Raw genomic sequence first — 26,744 nt, forward strand, 5'->3', positions numbered from 1 at the left:
AACGGTCAATGCCGACTTAAGGGCAAGAAGAGTGAATACTCTAAGTGTTTGTGCTACGAGCATCTCCTGGGAAACCAGTATTAGATTCCGATGCAACAGTGCAGAATTTACTGTATCCCTTGGACCTTCACATTGACAATGAAACACAGAAATCGCAAAGGGATTGAATACATAACGGAGAATGCCGACTTAATTACAAGAAGAGTGAATCCTCTAAGTGTTTGTGCTTTGAGCATCTCTTGGGAGACCAGTATTAGATTCCGATGCACCAGTGCCGGTTTACTGTATGCCTTGCACCTTCACATTGAACATCAAACACAGAAATTGCATCGGGAATGAATACAAAAGGACAATGCCGACTTAAGTACAAGAACAGTGTATCTTCTAAGAGTTTGTGCCTTGAACGGCTCCTGGGAAACCAGTATTAGATTCCGATGCACCAGAGCACTTTTACTGTTTCACTTGGACCTTCACATTGACCATGAAACACAGGAAACGCATTGGGATTGAATACAAAAGACACAATGCCGACTTAAAGACAAGAATAGGAAATCTTGTAAGAGTTTGTGCCTTGAACGGCTCCTGGGAAACCAGTATTTGATTCCGATGCACCAGTGCAGAATTTACTGTATCCCTTGAACCTTCACATTGACCATGAAACACAGAAATTGCAATGGGATTGAATACATAACGGTCAATGCCGACTTAAGGGCAAGAAGAGTGAATACTCTAAGTGTTTGTGCTACGAGCATCTCCTGGGAAACCAGTATTAGATTCCGATGCACCAGTGCCTGTTTACTGTATCCATTGCACCTTCACATTGACCATCAAACACAGAAATTGCATCGGGAATGTACACAAAAGGACAATGCCGACTTAAGTACATGAAGAGTGAATCTTCTAAGTGTTTGTGGTTTGAGCGGCTCCTGGCAGACCAGTATTAGATTCCGATGCACCAGTGCAGGTCTACTGTATCCCTTCGACCTTCACATTGATCATGATACACAGAAATCGCATTGGTATTGAATACAAAGGACACAATGACGACTTAAGTACAAGAACAGTGTATCTTCTAAGAGTTTGTGCCTTGAACGGCTCCTGGGAAACCAGTATTAGATTCCGATGCACCAGAGCCCTTTTACTGTATCACTTGGACCTTCACATTGACCGTGAAACACAGAAAACGCATTGGGATTGAATACAAAAGACACAATGCCGACTTAAAGACAAGAAAAGGAAATCTTGTAAGAGTTTGTGGTTTGATCGGCTCCTGTGAGATTAGTATTAGATTCCGATGCACCAGTGCAGGTTTACTGTATCCCTTGGACATTCACATTGACCATGAAACACAGAAATCGCAACGGGACGGATTAAAAAAAGCACAATGCCGACTTAAGTACAAGAAGAGTGAATCGTCTAAGTGTTTGTGCTTTGAGCGGCTCCTGGTAGACCAGTATTAAAAACCGATGCACCAAAGCAGTTTTAGTGTATCCCTTGGACATTCACATTGACAATTAAACACAGAAATCGCATCGGGATTGAATGCAATAGGGACAATGCCGACTTAAGTAGAAGAAGAGTGAATCATCTAAGAGATTGGGATTTGAGCGGCTCCTCGGAGACCAGTATTAGATTCCGATGCACCAGTGCGGCTTTACTGTATCCCTTGGACTTTCACATTGACCATGAAACACAGAATTTGCATCGGGATTGAGTACAAATGGGACAATGCCGACTTAAGTACAAGAAGAGTGAATCTTCTAAGAGTTTGTGCTTTGAACGGCTCCTGGGAGACCAGCATTAGATTACAATGCACCAGTGCAGGGTTACTGTATCCATTGGAACTTCACATTGACCATGAAACACAGAAATTGCATAGGGATTGAATACAAATGGGAGAATGCCGACTTAAGTACGAGAAGGGTGATTCTTCTAAGAGATTTCGGTTTGAGCAGCACCTGGGATACCAGTATTAGATTCCGATGCACTAGTGCAGGTTTACTGTATCCCTTGGACCTTCACATTGACCATGAAACACAGAAATTGCATCAGGATATAATACAAAAGGGACAATGCCGGCTTAAGTACAAGATGAGTGAATCTTCTAAGAGTTTGTGGTTTGAGGGGCCCCTTGGAGACCAGTATTTGATTCCGATGCACCAGTGCAGAATTTACTGTATCCTTTGAACCTTCACATTGACCATGAAACACAGAAGTTGCAATGGGATTGAATAGATAACGGACAATGCCGACTTAAGGGCAAGAAGAGTGAATACTCTAAGTGTTTGTGCTTTAAGCATCTCCTGGGAGACCAGTATTAGATTCCGATGCACCAGTGCCTGTTTACTGTATCCCTTGCACCTTCACATTGACCATTAAACACAGAAATTGCATCGGGAATGAACACAAAAGGACAATGCCGACTTAAGTACATGAAGAGTGAATCTTCTAAGTGTTTGTGGTTTGAGCGGCTCCTGGCAGACCAGTATTAGATTGCGATGCACCATTGAAGGTTTACTGTATCCCTTGGACCTTCACATTGACGATGAAACACAGAAATTGCATCGGTATGTATTACAAAAGGGACAATGCCAACTTAAGTACAGGAAGACTGAATCTTCTGAGAGTTTGTGGTTTGAGCGGTTCCTGGGAGACCAGTATTAGATTCCGATGCACCAGTGCAGGTTGACTGTATCCCTTGGACATTCACATTGACCATGAAACACAGAAATTGAATCGGGATATAATGCAAAAGGGACAATGCCGACTTAAGTACAAGAAGAGTAAATCATCCAAGAGATTGTGGTTCGAGCGGCTCCTGGGAGACCAATATTAGATTCAGATGCACCAGTGCAGGTTTACTGTATCCCTTGGACCTTCACATTGACCATGAAACACAGAAATTGCAACGGAATGAATACAAAAGGCACAATGCCGACTTAAGTACCTAGTAGAGTGAATCTTCTAAGAGATTGTGGTTTGAGCGGTTCCTGGGAGGCCAGTATTAGATTCCGTTGCACCAGTGCAGGTTTACTGTATCCATTGGAACTTCACATTGACCATGAAACACAGAAATCGCAATGGGATTGAATACATAACGAACAATGCCGACTTAAGGGCAAGAAGAGTGAATACTCTAAGTGTTTGTGCTTTGAGCATCTCCTGGGAGACCAGTATTGGATTCCGAAGCACCAGTGCCTGTTTACTGTATCCCTCGCACCTTCGCATTGACCATCAAACACAGAAATTGCATCGGGAATGAACAGAAAAGGACAATGCCGACTTAAGTACATGAAGAGTGAATCTTCTAAGTGTTTGTGGTTTGAGCAGCTCCTGTGAGACCAGTATTAGATTCCGATGCACCAATGCATGTATACTGTATCCCTTGGACCTTCTCATTGACCATGAAACACAGAAATCGCAACGGAACAGATTACAAAAGGCACAATGCCGACTTAAGTACAAGAAGAGTGAATCTTCTAAGATTTTGAGCTTTGAGCGTCTCCTGGGAGACCAGTATTAAAAACCGATGCACCAAAGCAGTTTTAGTGTATCCCTTGGACATTCACATTGACAATTAAACACAGTAATCGCATCGGGATTGAATGCAATAGGGACAGAGCCGACTTAATTAGAAGAAGAGTGAATCATCTAAGAAATTTGGATTTGAGCGGCTCCTCGGACACCAGTATTAGATTCCGATGCACCAGTGCGGGTTTACTGTATCCCTTGGACTTTCACATTGACCATGAAACACAGAATTTGCATCGGGATTGAGTACAAATGGTACAATACCGACTTACGTACAAGAAGAGTGAATCTTCTGAGAGTTTGTGCTTTGAACGGCTCCTGGGAGACCAGCATTAGATTACAATGCACCAGTGCAGGTTTACTGTATCCATTGGAACTTCACATTGACCATGAAACACAGAAATTGCATCGGGATTGAATACAAATGGGAGAGCGCTGACTTAAGTACGAGAAGAGTGAATCTTCTAAGAGATTGTGGTTTGAGCGGCTCCTGAGATACCAGTATTAGATTCCGATACACCAGTGCAGGTTTACCGTATCCCTTGGACCTTCAAATTGACCATGAAACACCGAAATTACATCGGGATTGTATACAAAAGGGATAATGACGACTTTACTACAAGAAGAGTGAATCTTCGAAGAGTTTGTGGTTTGTACGGCTCCTGGAAGACCAGTATTAAATTCCGTTGCACCAGTGCTGGTTTACTGTAACCCGTGGACCTTCACATTGACCATGAAACACAGAAATTGCATCGGGATTGAGTAGAAAAGAGACAATGCCAACTTAAGTACAATAAGAGTGAATCTTCTAAGTGTTTGTGTTTTGAGCTCCTCCTGGGACACCAGTATTAGATTCCGATGCACCAGTGCAGGTTTACTGTATCCCTTGGACCTTCACATTGACCATGACACACAGATATTGCATCAGGATATAATACAAAAGGGACAATGCCGGCTTAAGTACAAGATGAGTGAATATTGTAAGAGTTTGTGGTTTGAGGGGCCCCAGGGAGACCAGTATTAGATTCCGATGCACCAGTGCAGAAATTACTGTATCCGTTGGACCTTCACATTGACCATGAAACACAGAAATCGCAGTGCTACTGAATACATAACGGAGAATGCCGACTTAAGGACAAGAAGAGTGAATCCTCTAAGTGTTTGTGCTCTGAGCATCTCCTGGGAGACCAGTATTAGATTCCGATGCACCAGTGCCGTTTTACTGTATCCCTTGCACCTTCACATTAACCATCAAACACAGAAATTGCATCGGGAATGAATACAACTGGACAATGCCGACTTAAGTACATGAAGAGTGAATCTTCAAAGTGTTTGTGGTTTGAGCGGCTCCTGGCAGACCAGTATTAGATTCCGATGCACCAGTGCAGGTTTACTGTATCCCTTCGACCTTCACATTGATCATGAAACACAGAAATCGCATTGGGATAGAATACAGAGTACACAATGCCGACTTAAGTACAAGAACAGTGTATCTTCTAAGAGTTTGTGCCTTGAACGGCTCCTGGGAAACCAGTATTAGATTCCGATGCACCAGAGCACTTTTACTGTATCAATGGACCTTCACATTGACCGTGAAACACAGAAAACGCATTGGGATTGAATACAAAAGACACAATGCCGACTTAAAGAGAAGAATAGGAAATCTTGTAAGAGTTTGTGGTTTGATCGGCTCCTGTGAGATTAGTATTAGATTCCGATGCACCAGTGCAGGTTTACCTTATCCCTTGGACCTTCACATTGAACATGAAACACAGAAATTGCAACGGGACAGATTACAAAAAGCACAATGCCGACTTAAGTACAAGAAGAGTGAATCCTCTAAGTGTTTGTGCTTTGAGCGGCTCCTGGGAGACCAGTATTAAAAACCGATGAACCAAAGCAGTTTTAGTGTATCCCTTGGACATTCACATTGACAATTAAACACAGTAATCGCATCGGGATTGAATGCAATAGGGACAGAGCCGACTTAATTAGAAGAAGAGTGAATCATCTAAGAGATTTGGATTTGAGCGGCTCCTCGGACACCAGTATTAGATTCCGATGCACCAGTGCGGGTTTACTGTATCCCTTGGACTTTCACATTCACCATGAAACACAGAATTTGCATCGGGATTGAGTACAAATGGGACAATGCCGACTTAAGTACAAGAAGAGTGAATCTTCTAAGAGTTTGTGCTTTGAACAGCTCCTGGGACACCAGCATTAGATTACAATTCAGCAGTGCAGGTTTACTGCATCCATTGGAACTTCACATTGACCATGAAAGACAGAAATTGCATCGGGATTGAATACAAAAGGGAGAATGCCGACTTAAGTACGAGAATGGTGAATCTTCTAAGAGATTTTGGTTTGAGCGGCTCCGGGGATACCAGTATTAGATTCCGGTACACCAGTGCAGGTTTACCGTATCCCTTGGACTTTCACATTGACCATGAAACACCGAAATTACAACGGGTTTGTATACAAAAGGGATAATGACGACTTAACTACAAGAAGAGTGAATCTTCGAAGAGTTTATGGTTTCTGCGGCTCCTGGGAGACCAGTATTAGATGCCGTTGCACCAGTGCTGGTTTACTGTAACCCGTGGACCTTCACATTGACCATGAAACACAGAAATTGCATCGGGATTAAGTAGAAAAGGGGCAATGTCAACTTAAGTACAAGAAGAGTGAATCTTCTAAGTGTTTGTGTTTTGAGCATCTGCTGGGAGACCAGTATTAGATTCCGATGCACTAGTGCAGGTTTACTGTATCCCTTGGACCTTCACATTGACCATGAAACACAGAAATTGCATCAGTATATAATACAAAAGGGACAATGCTGGCTTAAGTACAAGATGAGTGAATTTTCTAAGAGTTTGTGGTTTGAGGAACCCCTGGGAGACCAATATTTGATTTCGATGGACCAGTGCAGAATTTACTGTATCATTTGGACCTTCACATTGACCATGAAACACAGAATCGCAATGGGATTGAATACATAACGGACAATGCCGACTTAAGGACAAGAAGAGTGAATCCTCTAAGAGTTTGAGATTTGAGCGTCTCCTGGGAGACCAGTATTAGATTCCGATGCACCAGTGCCGGTTTACTGTATCCCTTGCGCCTTCACATTGACCATCAAACACAGAAATTGCATCGGGAATGAATACAAAAAGACAATGCCGACTTAAGTACATCTAAAGTGAATCTTCTAAGTGTTTGTCGTTCGAGCGGCTCCTGGCAGCCCAGTATTAGATTCCGATGCACCAGAGCACTTTTACTGTATCACTTGGACCTTCACTTTGACTGTGAAACACAGAAAACGCATTGGGATTGAATACAAAATACACAATGCCGACTTAAAAACAAGACTAGGAAATCTTGTAAGAGTATGTGGTTTGAGCGGCTCCTGTGAGACCAGTATTAGTTTGCGAAGCACCAGTGCAAGTTCACTGTATCCCTTGGACCTTCACATTGACCATGAAACACAGGAATCGTAACGGGACCGATTACAAAAGGCACAATGCCGACTTAAGTACAAGAAGAGTGAATCTTCTAAGTGTTTGTGCTTTGAGCGGCTCCTGGGAGACCAGTATTAGAAACCGATGCACCAAAGCAAATTTAGTGTATCCCTTGGACATTCACATTGACCATGAAACACAGAAATCGAATCGGGGTTGAATGCAATAGGGACAATGCCGATTTAAGTAGAAGAAGAGTGAATCATCTAAGAGATTCTGATTTGAGCGGCTCCTCGGAGACCAGTACTAGATTCCGATGCACCAGTGCGGGTTTACTGTATCCCTTGGACTTTGACATTGACCATTAAACACAGAATTTGCATCGGGATTGAGTACAAATGGGACAATGCCGACTTAAGTACAAGAAGAGTGAAGCTTCTAAGAGTTTGTGCTTTGAACGGCTCCTGGGAGACCAGCATTAGATTCCGATGCACCAGTGCTGGTTTAATTTATCCCTTGGACCTTCACATTGGCCATGAAACATAGGAATTGCATCAGGATATAACACAAAAGGAACAATGCCGACTTAAGTACGAGAAGAGTGAATCATCTAATGGATTGTGTTTTAGGCTTCTCCTGGGAGACAAGTATTAAATTCCGATGCAGTGGTGCAGGATTACCGTATCCCTTGGACCTTCACATTGACCATGAAACACAGAAATTGCATCGGGATTGAATACAAAAGGGACAATGCCGACATAAATACAAGAAGAGTGAATCTTCTAAGAGTTTGTGTTATGGGCTTCTCCTGCAAGAACTGTACAAGAAGAGTGAACGTAATAAGAGTTTGTGTTTTCGGCTTCTCCTGGGAGACAAGTATTAGATTCCAATGCACTAGTGCAGGATTACTGTATCCCTTGGACCTTCACATTGACCATGAAACACAGAAATTGCATCGGGATGAATACAAAAGGGACAATGCCGACATAAATACAAGAAGAGTGAATCTTCTAAGAGTTTGTGTTATAGGCTTCTCCTGCAAGACCAGTATAAGATTCCGATGCACTAGTGCAGGTTCACTGAGTCCCTTGCACCTTCACATTGACCATGATACACAGAAATTGCATCATAATATAATACAAAAGAGCAATGCCGACATAAGCACAAGAAGAGTGAAACTTCTAAGAATTTGTGTTTTGACCGGCTCCTGGGAGACCAGTATTAGATTTCGATGCACCAGTGCAGATTTACTGCATCCCCTTGACTTTCACATTGACCATGAAACACAGAAATCGCAACGGGATAGATTACCAAAGGCACAATGCGACTTAAGTACAAGAAGAGTGAATCTTATTAGAGTTTGTGATTTGAGCGGCTCCTGGGAGACCAGTATTAGATTCCGATGCACCAGCGCAGGTTTACTGTATCCCTTGGACCTTCATATTGACCATGAAACACAGAATTTGCGTCGGGATTTAATACAAATGGGACAATGCCGACTTAAGTAAAAGAAGAGTGAGTCTTCTAAGGGTTTGGGGCTTGATCGGCTCGTGGAAGACCAGTATTAGATTCCGATGAACCACTGCTGGTTTACTGTATCCCTTGGACCTTAATATTGACCATGAAACACAGAAATGGCACCGGGATTGAATACAGAAGGCACAATGCCGACTTCAGTACAAGAAGAGTGAATCTTCAAGGAGTTTGTGGTTTGTGCGGCTCCTGGGAGACCAGTATTAGATTCCGATGCACCAGTGCAGGTTTACTGTATCCCTTGGACCTTAACATTGACGATGAAACACAGAAATAGCATCGGGATATAATTAAAAAGGGACAATGACGACTTAAGTACAATATGAGTGAAACTTCTAAGACATTGTGGTTTGAGCGGCTCCTGGGAGGCCAGTATAAGATTCCGATGCAGGTTTACTGAATCCATTGGAACTTCACATTGACCATGAAACATAGTAATTGCATCGGGATTGAATACTAAAGGGAGAATGAAGACTTAAGTACGAAAAGAGTGAATCATCTAAGAGATTGTGGTTTGAGCTTCTCCTGGGATACCGGTATAAAATTCCGATACACCAGTGCAGGTTTACCGCATCCCTTGGACCTTCACATTGACCATGAAACACCGAAAATACATCGGGATTGTATATAAAAGGGATAATGACGACTTAACTACAAGAAAAGTGAATCTTCTAAGATCTTGTGGTTTGTGCGGCTCCTGGGAGACCAGTATTAGATTCCGCTGCACCAGTGCTGATTTACAGCAACACGTGGACCATCACATTGACCATGAAACACAGAAATTGCATCGGGATTGAATAGAAAAGGGACAAAGCCGATTTAAGGACAAGAAGAGTGAATCTTTTAAGAGTTTTCGCTTTGAGCTTCTCCTGGGAGACCAGTATTAGATTCCGATGCACCAGTGCAGAATTTACTGTATCCCTTGGACCTTCACATGGACCATGAAACACAGAAATCGCAATGGGATTGAATACATAACCGACAATGCCGACTTAAGGACAAGAAGAGTGAATCTTCTAAGAGTCTGTGCTTTGAGCATCTCCTGGGAGACCAGTATTAGATTCCGATGCACCAGTGCCGGTTTACTGTATCCCTTGCACCATCACATTGACCATCAAACACAGAAATATCATCGGGAATGAATACAAAAGGACAATGCCGACTTAAGTACAAGAAGAGTGAATCTTGTAAGTGTTTGTGGTTTGAGCGGCTCCTGGCAGACCAGTATTAGATTCCGATGCACCAGTGCCGGTTTTCTGTATCCCTTGGACCTTCACATTGATAATGAGACACAGAAATCGCATTGGGATTGAATACAAAAGACACAATGCCGACATAAGTACAAGAACAGTGAATCTTCTTAGAGTTTGTGCCTTGAACGTCTCCTGGGAGACCAGCATTAGATTCCAATACACCAGTGCACTTTTACTGAATCCCTTGGACCCTCTCATTGACCATGAAACACAGAAAACGCATTGGAATTGAATACAAAAGACACAATTCCGACTTAAAGACAAGAATAGGAAATCTTGTAAGAGTTTGTGGTTTGAGCGGCTCCTGGGAGACCAGTATTAGATTCCAATGCACCAGGGAAGGATTACTGTATCCCATGGAACTTCACATTGACGATAAAACACAGAAATTGCATCGGGATATAATACAAAAGGGACAATGCCGACTTAAGTACAAGAAGATTGAATCTTCTAAGAGTCTGTGGTTTGAGCGGCTCCTAGGAGACCTGTATTAGATTCCGATGCACCAGTGTCGGTTTACTGTATCCCATGCACCATCACATTGACCATGAAACACAGAAATTGCATTGGGATTGAATACAAAAGAAACAGTGCCGACTTAAGTAAGAGAAGAGTGAATCTTCTAAGAGGGTGTGGTTTGAGCGGCTCCTGGGAGACCAGTATTAGATTCCGATGCACCAGTGCCGAATTTACTGTATCCCTTGGACCTTCACATTGTCCATGAAACACAGAAATCGCATCAGGATTGAATACAAAAGGCACAATGCCGACTTAAGTACATGAAGAGTAAATGTTCTAAGTGTTTGTGATTAGAACGGCTCATGGGAGACCAGTATTAGATTCCGATGCACCAGTGCAGGTTTACTGTATCCCTTGCACCTTCACATTGACCATGAAACACATAAATTGCATCGGGATTGAATACAAAAGGGACAATAACGACATAGGTACAAGAAGAGTGAATCTTCTAAGAGTTTGTGCATTAGGCTTCACGTGGGAGACCAGTATTAGATTTCGATGCACCAGTGCAGGTTTACTGTATCCCTTAGACCTTCATATTGACACTGAAACACAGAATTTGTATCGGGATTGAATACAAAAGGGACAATGCCGACTTAAGTACGAGAAGCGTGAATCTTCTAAGAGATTGTGGTTAGAGCGGCTCCTGGGAGACCAGTATTAGACTCCGATGCACCAGTGCAGGCTTACTGCATCCCTTGGACCATCACATTGACCATGAAACACCGAAATTACATTGGGATTGTATACAAAAGGAACAATGACGACTTAAGTACAAGAGGAGTGAATCTTCTAAGAGTTTGTGGTTTGAGCGGCTCCTGGGAGACCAGTATTAGATTCCGATGCACCAGTGCAGGTTTACTGTATCCCTTGGATATTCACATTGACCATGAAACACAGAAATTGAATTGTGATTGAATACAAGAGAAACAATGCCGACTCAAGTACAAGAAGAGTGAATCGCCTAAGAGTTTGTGGTTTGAACGGCTCCTGGGAGACCAGTATTAGATTCCAATGCACCAGTGCAGGTTTACTGTAGCCCCTGGACCTTCACATTAACGATGAAACACAGAAATTGCATCGGGATATAACACAAAAGGGACAATCCCGACTTAAGTACAAAAAGAGTCACTCTTCTAAGAATTTGTTGTTTGAGCGGCTCCTGGGAGACCAGTATTAGAAGCCGACGCAACAAAGCAGTTTTAGTGTTTCCCTTGGACATTCTCATTGACCATGAAACACAGAAATCGCATCGGGATTGAATGCAATAGGGACAATGCAGACTTAAGTGCAAGTAGAGTGAATCATCTAAGAGATTGTGATTTGAGCGGCTCCTCATAGACCAGTATTAGATTCCGATGCACCAGTGCAGGTTTACTGTATCGCGTGAACTTTCACATTGACCATGAAACACAGATTTTGCATCGGGATTGAGTACATATGGGACAATGCCGACTTAAGTACAAGAAGAGTGAATCTTCTAAGAGTTTGTGGTTTGAGCGGCTCCTGGGAGACTGGAATTAGATTCCGATGCAACAGTGCAGTTTTATTGTATCGATTCGACCTTCACATTGACGATGAAACACAGATATTGCATCGGGATATAATACAAAAGGGACGATGCCGACTTAAGTACAAGATGAGTGAATCCTCATAGAGTTTGTGCTTTGAGCGGCTCCTGAGAGACCAGTATTAGATTCCGATGCACCAGTGCGGGTTTACTGTATCCCTTGGATATTCACATTGTCCATGAAACACAGAAATTACATTGGGATTGAATACAAGAGAAACAACGCCGACTTAAGTACAAGAAAATTGAATCTTCTAAGTGTTTGAGGTTCGAGCGGCTACTGGGGACCAGTATTAGATTCCGATGCACTAGTGCAAGTTTACAGTATCCCTTGAACCTTCACATTGACCATGAAACACAGAAATTGCATCAGGATATAATACAAAAGGGACAATGCCGACTTAAGTACAAGAAGAGTGAATCTTCTAAGTGTTTGTGCTTTGACCGGCTCCTGGGAGACCAGTTTTAGATTCCGATGCACCAGTGCATCTTTACTGTATCCCTTGGACCTTCACATTGACGACGAAACACAGAAATTGCATCGGGATTGAATACAAAAGGGACAATACCGACTTAAGTACGAGAAGAGTGAATCTTCTAAGAGATTGTGGTTTGAGCAGCTCCTGGGAGACCAGTATTAGACTCCGCTGCTCCAGTGCAGGTTTACTGTATCCCTTGGACCTTCACATTGACCATGAAACACTGAAAATACATCGGGATTGTATACAAAAGGGACAATCACGAGTTAAGTACAAGAAAAGTGAATCTTCAAAGAGTATGTGATTTGAGCGGCTCCTGGGACACCAGTATTAGATTCAGATGGACCAGTGCAGGTTTACTGTATCTCTTGCACCTTCACATTGACCATGTAACACAGAAATCGCAAGGGGATAGAAAGGCACATTGCCGACTTATGTACAAGAAGGGCGAATCTTGTAAAAGTTTGAGGTTTTAGCGGCTCCTGGGAGACCAGCATTTGATTCCAATGCAGCAGTGCACGTTCACTGTATCAAATGGACCTTCACATTGACCATGAAACACCGAAATCCCATCGGAATTTAATACAAAAGACACAATGCTGACTTAAGTACAAGAAGAGTGAATCTTCTAAGAGTTTGTGGTTTGAGCGGCTCCTGGGACACCAGTACTAGATTCCGATGCACCAGTGCAGGTTTACTGTATCCCTTGGACCTTCACATTGACCATGAAACACTGAAAATACATCGGGATTGTATACAAAAGGGACAATCACGAGTTAAGTACAAGAAAAGTGAATCTTCAAAGAGTTTGTGATTTGAGCGGCTCCTGGGACACCAGTATTAGATTCCGATGCACCAGTGCAGGTTTACTGTATCCCTTGGACCTTCACATTGACCATGAAACACAGAAATTGCATCGGGACTGAATACATAACGGACAATGCCGACTTAAGTACAAGAAGAGTGTATCTTCTAAAAGTTAGTGGTTTGACCGGCCCCTGGGAGACCAGAATCAGATTCAGATTGTCCAGTGCAGGTTAACTGTATCCCATGGACCTTCACATTTACCATGAATCACAGAAATCGCATTTGGATTTAATACAAAGGGCACAATGCCGACATAAGGACCAGAAGAGTGAATCTTCTAAGAGTTTGTGATTTGTGCGGCTCCTTGGAGACTAGTATTAGATTCCGATGCAACAGTGGAGGTATACTGTGTCACTTGGTCCTTCACAGTTACCATGAAACACAGAAATTGCATCGGGATTGAATAAAGAAGGCACAATGCCGACATAAGTACAAGAAGAGTGAATCTTCTAAGATTTTGTGGTTTGAGCGGCTCCTGGGAGACCAATATTAGATCCCGATGCACCAATGCAGGTTTACTGTATCCCTTGGACCTACACATTGACGATGAAACACAGAAATTGCATCGGGATATAATGTAAAAGGGACAATGCCGACTTAAGTACAAGAAGAGTGAAACGCCTAAGAGTTTGTGGTTTGAGCGGCTCCTGGGTGACCAGTATTAGGTTCCAATGCACCAGTGCAGGTTTACTGTATCCCTTGGACCTTCACATTGACGATGAAACACAGGAATTGCATAGGGATATAATACAAAATGGACAATGCCGACTTAAGTACAAAAAGAGTGACTCTTCTAAGAATTTGTTGTTTGAGCGGCTCCTGGGAGACCAGTATTACATTCCGGTGCCCCAGTCCTGGTTTACTGTATCCCTTGAACCTTCACATTGACCATGAAACACAGAAATCGCTTTGGGATTGAATACAAAAGGGACCATGCCGACATAAGGACAAGAAGAGTGAATCTTCTAAGAGTTAGTGCTTTGAGCGGCTCCTGGGAGACCAGTATTAGAAACCGATGCACCAAAGCAGTTGTAGTGTATCCCTTGGACATTCACATTGACCATGAAACACAGAAACTGCATCGGGATTGAATGCAATACGGACAATGCCGACTTAAGTACAAGAAGAGTGAATCATCTAAGAGAATGTGATTTGTCCGGCTCCTCGGAGACCAGTATTTGATTCCGATGCACCAGTGCAGGTTTACTGTATTCCGTGAACTTTCACGTTGACCATGAAACACAGAATTTGCATCAGGATTGAGCACAAATGGGACAATGCCGACTTAAGTACAAGAAGAGTGAATCTTCTAAGAGTTTGTGGTTTGAGCGGCTCCTGGGAGACCAGCATTACAACCCGATGCACCAGTGCAGGTTTACTGTATCCCTTGGACCTTCACATTGACGAAGAAACAGAGAAATGGCATCGGGATGTATTATAAAAGGGACAATGGCGACTTCAGTACAAGATGAGTGAATCGCCTAAGAGTTTCTGGTTTGAGCGGCTCCTGGGAGACCAGCATTAGACCCCGATGCTCCAGTGCAGGTTTACTGTATCCCTAGGACCTTCACGTTGACCATGATACACTGATATTACATCGGGATTGTATACAAAAGGGACAATGACCAGTTAAGTACAAGAAGAGTGAATCTTCAAAGAATTTGTGATTTCAGCGGCTCCTGGGAGACCAGTATAAGATTCAGATGCAGCAGTGCAGGTTTACTGTATCCCTTGGACCTTCACATTGACCATGAAACACCGAAATCCCATCGGGATTGAATACAAAAGACACAATGCAGACTTAAGTACAAGAAGAGTGAATCTTCTAAGAGTTTGTGGTTTGAGCGGGTTCTGGGAGACCAGTATTAGATTCCGATGCACCAGTGCAGGTTTACTGTATCCCTTGGACATTCACATTGACCATGAAACACAGAAATTGCATCGTGTTTGAATACATAACGGACAATGCCGACCTAAGTACAAGAAAAGTGAATCATCTAAAAGTTTGTGGTTTGAGCGACCCCTGGGAGACCAGTAACAGATTCAGATTGACCAGTGCAGGTTTACTGTACCCCATATACCTTTACATTGACCATGAAACACACAAATCGCATTTGGACTTAATACAAATGGCACAATGCCGAAATAAGGACCAGAACAGTGAATCTTCTAAGAGTTTGTGATTTGAACGGCTCCTGGGAGACCAGTATTAAATTCCGATGCACCAGTGCAGGTTTACTGTATCCCTTGGACCTTCACATTGACAATGAAACACAGAAATGGCATCGGAATATAATATAAAAGGGACAATGCCGACTTGAGTACGAGAACAGCGAATCTTCTAAGAGATTGTGGTTTGAGCAGCTCCTGGGAGACCAGTATTAGACTCCGATGCTTCAGTGCAGGTTTACTGTATCCCTTGGACCTTCACATTGACCATGAAACACTGAAATTACATCGGGATTGTATACAAAAGGGACAATCACGAGATAAGTACAAGAAGAGTGATTCTTCAAAGAGTTTTTGATATGAGCGGCTCCTGGGAGACCAGTATTACATTCAGATGGACCAGTGCAGGTGTACTGAATCCCTTGGACCTTCGCATTGACCATAAATCACTGAAATTACATCGGGATTGTATACAAAAGGGACAATGACCAGTTAAGTACAAGAAGAATGAATCTTCAAAGAATTTGTGATTTGAGCGGCTCCTGGGAGACCAGTATAAGATTCAGATGCACCAGTGCAGGTTTACTGTATCCCTTGGACTTTCAAATTGACCATGAAACACCGAAATTATATTGGGATTGTATACAAAAGAGACAATGACGACTTAAGTACAAGAAGAGTGAATCGTTTAGTAGATTGTGGTTTGAGCGACTCCTGGGAGGCCAGTATTAGATTCCGATGCACAACTGCAGGTTTACTGTATCTCTTGCACCTTCACATTTTCCATGTAACGCAGAAATGGCAACGGGATAGAAAGGCACAATGCCGACTTATGTACAAGAAGAGTGAATCATCTAAGACAATGTGATTTGAGCGGCTCCTCGGAGACCAGTATTAGATTCCGATGCACCAGTGCAGGTTTACTGTATTCCGTGAACTCTCACATTGACCATGAAACACAGAATTTGCATCGGGATTGTGTACAAATGGGACAATGCCGACTTAAGTACAAGAAGAGTGAATCTTCTAAGAGTTTGTGGTTTGAGCGGCTCCTGGGAGACTAGTATTAGATTCCGATGCTACAGTGCAGGTTTACTGTATCCCTTGGACCTTCACATTGACCATGAAACACAGAAATTGCATTGGGATTGAATACAAGAGAAACAATGCCGACTTAAGAACAAGGAGAGTGAATCTTCTAAGAGTTTGTGGTTTGAGCGTCTCCTGGGAGACCAGTATTAGATTCCCATCACCAGTACAGGATTACTGTATCCCTTTTACCTTCACATTGACGATGAAACACAGAAATTGTATCAGGTAATACAAAAGGGAGAATGCCGACTTAAGTAGAAGAAGAGCGAATCTTCTAAGAGTTTATAGTTTGAGCGGCTCCTGGGAGAGGAATATTAGATTCCGATGCATCAGTGCAAGTTTACTGTATCCCTTGGACCTTCACATTGAGCATGAATCACAAAAATTGCCATGGGAATGAATACAAAAGATACAGTGCCGACTTAAGTAAGAGAAGGGTGAAACGTCTAAGAGTTTGTGGTTTGAGCGGCTCCAGGGAGACCAGTATTAGATTCCGATGCATCAGTGCAGAATTTACTCTATCCCTTGGTCTTTCACATTGGCCATGAAACACAGAAATCGCAACAGGATTGAATACAAAAGGGACAATGCCGGCTTAAGTACGAGAAGAGTGATTCTTCTAAGAGATTGTGGTTGGAGCGGCTCCTGGGAGACCAATATTAGATTCCGATGCACCAGTTCAGGTTTACTGTACCCCTAGGACCTTCACATTGACCATGAAACACAGAAATTGCATCATGATTGAATACAAAACGGACAATGCCGACATAAGTACAAGAAGAGGGAATCTACTAAGAGTTTGTGTTTTAGGCTTCTCCTGGGGAACCAGTATTAGATTCCGATGCACTAGTGCAGGTTTTCTGTATCCCTTGGACAATCACATTGTCCATGAAACACAGAAATTGCATCGGTATTGGAAAAAAAGGGACTATGCTGACATAAGTACTAGAAGAGTGAATCTTATAAGAGTTTGAGTTTTAGGATTCTCCGTGGAGACCAGTATTTGATTCCGATGCACTGGTGCAGGTTTACTGTGTCCCTTGGACCTTCACATTGACCATGAAACACAGAAATTGCATCAGGATATAATACAAAAGGCACAATGCGCCTTAAGTACAAGGAGAGTGAATCCTCTAAGAGTTTGTGGTTTGAGCGGTTCCTGGGAGACCAGTATTAGATTCCGATGCACCAGTGCAGGTTTAGTGTATCCCTTGGATATTCACATTGACCAAGAAACACAGAATTTGAGTCGGGATTGAATACAAATGGGACAATGCCGTCTTAGACACAAGAAGAGTGAGTCTTCTAAGGGTTTGTGGATTGAGCGGCTCGTGGGAGACCAGTATTAGATTCCAATGCACCAGTGCACGTTTACTGTATCCCCTGGACATTCACATTGGCGATGAAACACAGAAATTGCATCGGGATGTAATACAAAAGGGACAATGCCGACCCAAGTATAAGAAGGGTAAATCTTCTAAGAATTTGTTGTTTGAGCGGCTCCTGGGGGACCAGTATTAGAATCCGATGCAACAGTGCAGGGTTACTGTATCCCTTCGACCATCACATTGACAATGAAATACAGATATTGCATCGGGATATATTACGAAAGGGACAATGCCGACTCAATTATAAGAAGAGTGAATATTCATAGAGTTTGTGCATTGAGCGGCTCCTGGGAGACCAGTATTAGTTTCCGATGCACCAGTGCAGGTTTACGGTATCCCTTGGACCTTCAAATTGACCATGAAACACAGAAATTGCATCGGGTAATACAAAAGGGACAATGCCGACTTAAGTACAAGGAGAGTGAAGCTTCTAAAAGTTTGTGATTTGAGCAGCTCCTGGGAGACCAATATTAGAATCCGATGCACCAGTGCAGGTTTCCTGTATCCCTTGGACCTTCACATTGGCATTAAACACAGAATTTGCATTGGGATTGAATACAAAAGAAACCATGCCGACTTACGTACAAGAAGAGTGAATCTTCTGAGAGTTTGTGGTTTGAGCGGCTCCTGGGAGACCAGTATTAGATTCCGATGCACCAGTGCAGTTTTAATGTATCCCTTGGACCTTCACATGGACCATGAAACACAGAAATTGCATCGGGATTGAATACAAAATGGACAATGCCGACTTAAGTACGAGAAGAGTGAATCTTCTAAGAGATTGTGGTTTGAGCGGCTCCTGCGAGAGCAGTATTAGATTCCGATACACCAGTGCATGTTTACTGTGTCCCTTGGACCAACACATTGACAATGAAACACAGAAATTGCGTTGGGATTGAATACAAAAGAAACAATGCCGACTTAAGTACAAGAAGAGGGAATCTTCTAAGAGTTTGTGGTTTGAGCGACTCCTGGGAGACCAGTATTACATTCCCATGCACCAGTGCCGGTTTACTGTATCGCATGGACCTTCACATTGACGATGAAACACAGAAGTTGCATCGGCTAATACAAAAGGGACAATGCAGACTTATGTACAAGAAGAGTGAAGCTTCTAAATGTTTGGCTTTGAGCTGCTCCTGGGAGACCAGTATTAGAATCTGATACACCAGTACACGCTTCCTGTAACCCTTGGACCTTCACATTGACAATGAAACACAGAAATTGCATCGGCTAATACAAAAGGGACAATGCAGACTTATGTACAAGAAGAGTGAAGCTTCTAAATGTTTGTGCTTTGAGCTGCTCCTGGGAGACCAATATTAGATTCAGATGCACCAGTGCTGGTTAACTGTATCCCTTGGACCTTCACATTGACCATGAAACACAGAAATTGCATTGGGATTGAATACAAAAGAAGCAATGCCTACTTAAGTACAAGATGAGTGAATCTTCTATGAGTTTGTGGTTTGAGAGACTCCTGGGAGACCAGTATTATATTCCCATGCACCAATGCAGGTTTACTGTATCCCTTGGACCTTCGATTGACGATGAAATACAGAAATTGCATCGGGTAATACAAAAGGGACAATGCTGACTCAAGTATAAGAAGGGTGAATCTTCTAAGAATTTGTTGTTTGAGCGGCTCCTGGGAGACCAGTATTAGATTCCGATGCAACAGTGGAGGTTTACTGTATCCCTTCGACCAACACATTGACAATGAAACACAGATATTGCATCGGGATATAATACAAAAGGGACAATGCCGACTTAAGTACAAGAAGAGTGAATTTTCATAGAGTTTGTGCATTGTGCGCCTCCTGGGAGGCCAGTATTAGTTTCCGATGCACCATTGCAGGTTTACTGTATCCCTTGAACCTTCAAATTGACCATGAAACACAGAAATTACATTGGGATTGAATACAAAAGAAACAATGCCGACTTAAGTAAAAGAAGAGGGAATCTTCTAAGAGTTTGTGGTTTGAGCGACTCCTGGGAGACCAGTATTACATTCCCATGCACCAGTGCCGGTTTACTGTATCGCATGGACCTTCACATTGACGAGGAAACACAGAAGTTGCATCGGCTAATACAAAAGGGACAATGCAGACTTATGTACAAGAAGAGTGAAGCTTCTAAATGTTTGTGCTTTGAGCTGCTCCTGGGAGACCAGTATTAGAATCCGATGCACCAGTACACGTTTCCTGTATCCCTTGGACCTTCACATTGACAACGAAACACAGATATTGCATCGGCTAATACAAAAGGGACAATGCAGACTTATGTACAAGAAGAGTGAAGCTTCTAAATGTTTGTGCTTTGAGCTGCTCCTGGGAGACCAGTATTAGAATCCGATGCAACAGTACAGGTTTCCTGTATCCCTTGGACCTTCACATTGACCATGAAACACAGAAATTGCATTGGGATTGAATACGAAAGAAACAATGCCGACTTAAGTACAAGAAGAGTGAATCTTCTAAGAGTTTGTGGTTTGAGCGGCTCCTGGGAGACCAGTATTAGATTCCGATGCACCAGTGCAGATTTAATGTATCCCTTGGACCTTCACATTGACCATGAGACACAGAAATTGCATCGGGATTGAATACAAAAAGGACAATGCCGATATAAGTACGAGAAGAGAGAATCTTCTAAGAGATTGTGGTTTGAGCGGCTCCTGGGAGAGCAGTATTAGATTCCGATACACCAGTGCATGTTTACTGTATCCCTTGCACCTTCACATTAACAATGAAACACAGAAATTGCATTGGTATTGAATACAAAAGGGACAATGAAGACTTAAGTACAATAAGAGTGAATCTTCTAAGACTTTCTGTTTTTAGCTTCTCCTGGGAGACCAGTATTAGATTCCGATGCACCAGTGCATGTTAACTGTATCCCTTCGACCTTCACATTGACCATGAAACACAGAATTTGCATCGGTATTGAGTACAAATGGGACAATGCCGACTTAAGTACAAGAAGAGTGAGTCTTTAAAGAGTTTAGGTTTGACCGGCTCCTGGGAGAACTGTATTAGATTCCGGTGCACCAGTGCAGGTTAACTGTATCCCTTCGACCTTCACATTGACCATGAAACACAGAAATTGTATCGGGTAATATAAAAGGGAGAATGCCGACTTAAGTACGAGAAGAGTGAAGCTTCTAAGTGTTTGTGACGTGAACGGCTCCTGGGAAACCAGTATTAGATTCCGATGCACCAGCGCAGAATTTACTGTATCCCTTGGACCTTCACATTGACCATGAAACACAGAATTCGCATCAGGATTGAATACAAAAGGCACCATGACGGCTCAAGTATATGATGAGGAAGTGTTCTACGGGTTTGTGATTACAATGGCTCCTGGGAGACCAGTATTAGATTCCGATGCACCAGTGCAGATTTACTGTATCCCTTGGACCCTCACATTGACAATGAAACACAGAAATTGCATCAGGATAGAATACAAAAGGGACAATCCCGACATAAGTACAAGAAGAATGTATCTTCTAAGAGTTTATGTTTTAGGCTTCTCCTGGGAGACCAGTATTAGATTCCGATGCACTACAGCAGGTTTACTGTGTCCCTTGGACCTTCACATTGACTATGAAACACAGAAATTGCATCAGGATATAATACAAAAGGTACAACGCCGACTTAAGTACAAGAAGAGTGAATCTTCTAAGATTTAGTGCTTTGACCGGCTCCTGTGAGACCAGTATTAGATTTCGATGCAGCAGTGCAGGTTTACTGTATCCCTTGGACCTACACGTTGACCATGAAACACAGAATTTGCACCGGGATTGAGTACAAATGGGAAAATGCAGACTTAAGTACAAGAAGAGTGAATCTTCTAAGCGATTGTGGTTTGGGCGGCTCCTGGGAGGCCAGTATTAGATTCCGATGCACCAGTGCTGGTTTACTGTATCCCTTGGACCTTCACATTGACCATGAAACAACGAAATTACATCGGGATTGTATACAAAAGGGACAATGACGACTTAAGTACAAGAAGAGTGAATTTTCTAAGAGTTTATGGTTTGAGCGGCTCCTGGGAGACCAGTATTAGATGCCGATGCACCAGTGCTGGTTAACTGTATCCCTTGGACCTTTAAATTGACCATGAAACACAGAAATTGCATTGGCATTGAATACAAAAGGGACAATGTCGACCTAAGTACAAGAAAAGTGAATCTTCTAAGAGTTTGTGTTTTGAGCTTCTTCTGGGAGACCAGTATTAGATTCCGATGCACTAGTGCAGGTTTACAATATCCCTTGGACCTTCACATTGAGGATCAAACACAGAAATTGTATCAGGTAATACAAAAGGGACAATGCCGACTTAACTAGAAGAAGAGAGAATCTTCTAAGAGTTTATGGTTTGAGCGGCTCCTGGGAGACCAGTATTAGATTCCGATGCATCAGTGCAGAATTTACTGTATCCCTTGGTCTTTCACATTGACCATGAAACACAGAAATCGCATCTGAATTGAATACAAAAGGTAGAATGCCGACTTAAGTACAAGAAGAGTGAATCTTCTAAGAGTTAGTGTTTTGACCGGCTCCTGAGAGACCAGTATTAGATTCCGATGTACCAGTGCAGGTTAACTGTATCCCTTGGACCTTCACATTACCATGAAACACAGAAATTGCATTGGAATTGAATACAAAAGAAGCAATGCCTACTTAAGTACAAGAAGAGTGAATCTTCTAAGAGTTTGTGATTTGAGAGACTCCTGGGAGACCGGTATTAGATTCCGATGCACCAGCGCAGAATTTACTGTATCCCTTGGACCTTCACATTGAACATGAAACACAGAATTCGCATCTGGATTGAATACAAAAGGAACCATGACGGCTCAAGTACATGATGAGTAAATGTTCTAAGGGTTTGTGGTTAGAACGGCTCCTGGGAGACCAGTATTAGATTCCGATGCACCAGTGCTGGTTAACTGTATCCCTTCGACCTTCACATTGACCATGAAACACAGAATTAGCATCGGGATTGAGTACAAATGGGACAATGCCGACTTAAGTACAAGAAGAGTGAATCTTTAAAGAGTTTATTCTTTGACCGGCTCCTGGGAGACCTGTTTTAGATTCCGATGCACCAGTGCAGGTTTACTGGATCCCTTGGACCTTCACATTGACCATGAAACACAGAAATCGCAACGGCATTGATTACAAAAGACACAATGCCGACTTAAGTACGAGAAGAGTGAATGTTCTAAGAGTTTGTGGTTTGAGCGGCTTCTGGGGTACCAGTATTAGATTGAGATGCTCCAGTGCAGGTTTAGTGTATCCCTTGCATATTCACATTGACCGAGAAACACAGAAATCGCATCTGGATTGAAAAAAAAAGGTACAATGCTGACTGAAGTACAGGAATAGTGAATCTTCTAAAATTTAGTGTTTTGACTGGCTCCTGTGAGACCAGTAATAGATTCCGATCTACCAGTGCAGGTTAACTGTATCCCTTCGACCTTCACATTGACCATGAAACACAGAAATTGCTTTGGGATTGTATACAAAAGGAGCAATGCCTACTTAAGTACAAGAAGAGTGAATCTTCTAAGAGTTTGTGGTTTGAGAGACTCCTGGGAGACCAGTATTATATTCCCATGCACCAATGCAGGTTTACTGTATCCCTTGGACCTTCACATTGACGATGAAACACAGAAATTGCATCGGGTAATACAAAAGGGACAATGCCGACTTAAGTTTGAGAAGAGTGAAGCTTCTAAGGCTTTGTGACTTGAACGGCTCCTGGGAGACCAGTATTAGATTCCGATGCACCAGCGCAGAATTTACTGTATCCCTTGGACCTTTACATTGACCATGAAACACAGAATTCGCATCAGGATTGAATACAAATGGCACCATGACGGCTCAAGTACATGATGAGAAAATGTTCTAAGGGTTTGTGATTAGAAAGGCTCCTGGGAGACCAGTATTAGATTCCGATGCACCAGCGCATAATTTACTGTATCCCTTGGACCTTCACATTGAACATGAAACACAGAATTCGCATCTGGATAGAATACAAAAGGTACAAGCCCCAAATAAGTACAAGAAGAATGAATCTACTAAGAGTTTATGTTTTAGGCTTCTCCTGGGAGACCAGTATTAGATTCCGATGCACTACTGCAGGTTCACTATGTCTCTTGGACCTTCACATTGACTATGAAACACAGAAATTGCATCAGGATATAATACAAAAAGGACAATGCCGACTTAAGTACAAGATGATTGAATCTTCAAAGATTTTGTGCTTTGACCGGCTCCTGTGAGACCAGTAATAGATTTCGATGCAGCAGTGCAGGTTTACTGTATCCCTTGGACCTACACGTTGACCATGAAACACAGAATTTGCATCGGGATTGAGTACAAATGGGACAATGCCGACTTAAGTACAAGAAGAGTGAATCTTCTAAGAGTTTGTGGTTTGAGCGGCTCCAGGGAGATTAGTATTAGAAACCGATGCACCAAAGCAGTTTTAGTGCATCCCTTGGTCATTCACATTGACCATGAAACACAGAAATAGCATCGGAATTGAATACTAAAGGGAGAATGCCGACTTAATTACGAGAAGAGTAAATCTTCTAAGAGATTGTGGTTTGAGCGGCTCCTGGGAGACCAGTATTAAATTCCGATGCACCAGTGCATGTTCAGTATATCCCTTGGACCTTCACATTGACCATGAAACACTGAAATTGTATCGGGATTGAATACAGAAGGGACAATGCCGACTTAAGTACAAGAAGATTGAATCCTCTAAGAGTTTATGGTTTGAGCGGCTCCTGGGAGACCAGTATTAGATGCCGATGCACCAGTGCTGGTTAACTGTATCCCTTGGACCTTTAAATTGACCATGAAACACAGAAATAGCATTGGGATTGAATACAAAAGGAACAATGTCGACTTAAGTACAAGAAGAGTGAATCTTCTAAGAGTTTGTGTTTTGAGCTTCTCCTGGGAGACCAGTATTAGATTCCGATGCACTAGTGCAGGTTTACAGTATCCCTTGGACCTTCACATTGACGATGAAACACAGAAATTGCATCAGGTAATACAAAAGGGACAATGCCGACTTAAGTAGAAGAAGAGCGAATCTTCTAAGAGTTTACGGTTTGAGCGGCTCCTGGGAGAGCAGTTTAGATTCCGATGCACCAGTGCAGGTCTACTGTATCCCTTGGACCTTCACATTGACCATGAAACACAGAATTGCATTGGGATTGAATACAAGAGAAACAATCCCGACTTAAGTACAAGGAGAGTGAATCTTCTAAGAGTTTGTGGTGGGAGCGTCTCCTGGTAGACCAGTATTAGATTCCCATGCACCAGTATAGGATTACTGTATCCCTTGGACCTTCACATTGACGATGAAACACAGAAATTGCATCAGGTAATACAAAAGGGACAATGCCGACTTAAGTAGAAGAAGAGCGAATTTTCTAAGAGTTTATGGTTTGAGCGGCTCCTGGGAGAGTAGTATTAGGTTCCGATGCACCAGTGCAGGTTTACTGTATCCCTTGGACCTTCACATTGACAATGAATCACAAAAATTGCATTGGGATTGAATACAAATGAAACAGTGCCGACTTAAGTAAGAGAAGGGTGAAACGTCTAAGAGTTTGTGGTTTGAGTGGCTCCTGGGAGACCAGTATTAGATTCCGATGCATCAGTGCAGAATTTACTGTATCCCCTGGTCTTTCACATTGACCATAAAACACAGAAATCGCATCTGGATTGAATACAAAAGGGACAATGCCGACTTAAGTACAAGAAAAGTGAATCTTCTAAGATTTAGTGATTTGACCGGCTCCTGGGAGACCAGTATTAGATTCCGATGTACCAGTGCAGGTTAACTTTTTCCCGTCGACCTTCACATTGACCATGAAACACAGAAATTGAATTGGGATTGAATACAAAAGAAGCAATGCCTACTTAAGTACAAGAAAGATGAATCTTCTTTGAGTTTGTGATTTGAGAGACTCCTGGGAGACCAGTATTAGATTCCGATGCACCAGCGCAGAATTTACTGTATCCCTTGGACCTTCACATTGACCATGAAACACAGAATTCGCATCAGGATTGAATACAAAAGGAACCTTGACGGCTCAAGTACATGATGGGTAAATGTTCTAAGGGTTTGTGATTAGAACGGCTCCTGGGAGACCAGTATTAGATTCCGATGCACCAGTGCAGGTTAACTGTATCCCTTCGACCTTCACATTGACCATGAAACACAGAATTTGCATCGTGATGAGTACAAATGTGACAATGCCGACTTAAGTCAAAGAATAGTGAATCTTCTAAGAGTTCGTGGTTTGAGCGGCTCGTGGGAAACCAGTATTAGATTTCGAAGCACCAGTGCAGGTTTACTGTATCGCTTGGCCCTACACATTGACCATGAAAAATAGAAATTGCATCGGGATTGAATACAAAAGGGACAATGCCGACATAAGTACAAGAAGTGTGAATCTTCTAAGAGTTTGTGTTTTAGGCTTCTCCTGGGGGACCAGTATTAGATTCCGATGCACTAGTGCAGGTTCACTGCGTCCCTTGGACCTTCACATTTACCATGAAACAATGAATTAGCATTAGGATATAATACAGAAAGCGACAATGCCTGCTTAAATACAAGAAGAGTGAATCTTCTAAGAGTGTGTGGTTTGAGCGGCTCCTGGGAGACAAGTATTACATTCCAATGCACCAGTTCAGGTTTAGTGTATCCCTTGGATATTCACATTGACCAAGAAACACAGAAATCGCATCTGGATTGAATAAAAAGAGACAATGCCGAGTTAAGCACAAGAAGAGTGAATCTTCTAAGAGTTTGTGGTTTGAGCTGCTTCTGGGAGACCAGTATTAGATTCAGAT

The sequence above is a fragment of the Schistocerca serialis genome, chromosome 3 (genome assembly GCF_023864345.2).
Source record: "Schistocerca serialis cubense isolate TAMUIC-IGC-003099 chromosome 3, iqSchSeri2.2, whole genome shotgun sequence".
NCBI lineage: Eukaryota > Metazoa > Arthropoda > Insecta > Orthoptera > Acrididae > Schistocerca > Schistocerca serialis.